Source organism: Triticum dicoccoides, chromosome 3B, assembly GCF_002162155.2.
Source record: "Triticum dicoccoides isolate Atlit2015 ecotype Zavitan chromosome 3B, WEW_v2.0, whole genome shotgun sequence".
In the NCBI taxonomy this organism is placed as follows: Eukaryota; Viridiplantae; Streptophyta; class Magnoliopsida; order Poales; family Poaceae; genus Triticum; species Triticum dicoccoides.
In genome coordinates, this window is record NC_041385.1 from 769,591,370 (window position 1) to 769,594,022 (window position 2,653).

Consider the following 2,653-nt stretch of genomic DNA (forward strand, 5'->3'; position numbering starts at 1 on the left):
AGTTTCAAATTAAAAGCAAAATATGGATGAAAACAAAAGCAACTCGCAATATTAATTGTAACAAAATGTGCATTTATATATATCCTGTTCACACAAAATACATGGTAAAATTAACATACACTGAGCTTTCAATTGTGGACAAGTACTAGTATCTAGTGCTCAGTTGAAACAAAATGCACCATAACTGACTACCCAATACTTTATATCTGTAGTAATAGATGATTTCAATTGAGCTTACCGTAAATGATCGTCATGAGATCACTATAAGCTGTCACTATGAATATTTATCAGCAGTCATCTTCTATAGATAATTTCAATTGAGCTGACCGTAAATGATCATCATGAGATCACTATAAGCTGTCACTATGAATATTTATCAGTAGTCATCTTCTTTGGGTATGTTAATCTCATCTTGATTGGTTTGAAGCAAACATATCATAAAAAAGCTGCAGCTAAATGATTGAGTCAACTAGCAATCGGGTGAAAGGCTGAGACCACCGTGCACATCGCTGCATTGGGATGGGGAGGCGAGTTCTCACTTGTCTTTTCGTGGGTTAGGCAACAATGCTTCGTAGTAGTAAAGAAAAACTAGCATGGCAAAGCGCGGCGACACGCCACGCCCGTAAGAGAGTCCGATGTTGATCTAGTTATTATTTAAACCACTTAATTAAAAAATCAAAATTTTCAAAGCTGAATCCATACTCCCTTCTGTTGGGACAAACCCTCTAGTGGCGAACGCCGAACTTTCCCTCCGGCGACAAACGCTGGACGAACCATCTCTCTCACGCTCGCTTGGACGAAGGTGAAAGATGGAGAGGAGGACACTGGAAGATTTTTAATGCACAAACCGCATGAACGGCGATTTCTTTTCTAGGCACATACCCCGGCGGCAACTCACCGGCATAGCGATCAGTACACAGGGAAGGGGGTTCTATACCCATGCACACACACGCATGACCAGGCCACGGCCACACACGGCAGCCACTAACACAGGCACGCACGGATCACCCGGCCACTAACCCAACTAACTAGTAGGCACACACGCACTAAGTAACAGCCCTATCCAGCCGATCTGATCCATGCACTAACTAACCTCATGCATGCAGGTCTACTCACCTGGCCGGTCGGCACATACTCGGTCACTACCTATGACCCAGCCAACTACACGCACGCACATATCCATCTGATGCATGCAGCTAGGTAACTCACGGGATTCATGCGCACACCACGCACACGGGCACGGCCACCCACCGGCGCCTCCCTAGGCACACACACTGGTCACTGTGGCAACTTGTAGTTTACTCTAACACCTCCGTCCCAAAATAAGTGTTGCGGGAGTAGCATATAAGCACTATTAATGTATGTACTACGTAAGGAAAAAAAGTTATGAAATTTCCTTTGAGTTTCAAGGTTAGACACTGAGAAAATGTGAAGAGAACTTGATATATCCTCAAAGATGATGGGTGACCTAACCGAAATCCTGTTTTTTCATGTAGTATCGGATTATGGGTTAGTGCCTCTCACACATAGATACATTGTAGACAGAATTACCTTAGAGCATCTCCAACAGCCACGCAACGAGTGGCACGCTAAAAAGCCGTTTACAGCGCCCGAATTGCGAGTTTTTGCACGCCGGGGAGCGCGGGCTCCAGCGATCGCTGCAAACTATAGCGCGCGCGAGCCGCTCCAGCAGACGCGCTAAACCGCAGTGTGCGCGAGCAACCGGCGCTTGCAGTATGTTCATTTTGGAGACAATAGGGTGATATTTCAAACATGAAAACAAGAGATAGCATAGTTTAAAATCTCCCAAACAAGTTCATGACATAAAAGTTCAAAATCATGCTCACATCATCATCCAACCAAGTTCAAAATCATCGAACCAAGTTCATGACATAAAAGTTCACACAAACAAATGGCACATCAACAATCATGCCTCATCCTCGACTTCGTCCTCCTCTTCCTCCGACTCTTCATCTTCATCTTCGTCCTCCTCTTCCTCCTCCTATTCATTGTCTCACGCCGCATCATCATGGGGAGCTCAGAAGGCGTTGGCAAGATCTCCACCGGCATCATGCGAAGGTTTGTGAGGCACACCGGAAGACATGCGTCCATCCATGTCACTCGGAAGTGCTCCCATGCCTCCGACGGTATCTCCGAAGCCACACATGCCTCCCATGGCCCCCATGGTAGCTCTGAAGCCACCGATGCCTCCCATGCCGCCCATGCCAACCATGCCAACCATGCCAACCATGGATTTTTTTGGACCAAGACTTCTTCATGGGCAAGATTGCGTGCTCCTTTTGCTTCTAATCGAGGGTAGATGTGTCCATGAAGAACAAGTACTTCTCCCATTCCAACAATCTAGTTCGCTCCACCATGGCCAACTTCTTCTCCTCCAATGCCACCTTCCTCTCCTCGGCCGCCACCTCCTCTCCACGGCCACATCATCTTGGTTCCTTGCCATCTTCCACTAGTAGAAAAATGGTCAAATGTGAAGCACATTAGTGCCGGTTTGTAAAAAAACCGGCACTAATGTGATCAATAGTGCCGGTTCGTGGCTGCGATCAATAGTACCGGTTCGTATTGAGCCTTTAGTACCGGTTCGTGCCACGAACCGGTACTAAAGGGGTAGTGGCAGGCTGGCGTCAGGCCG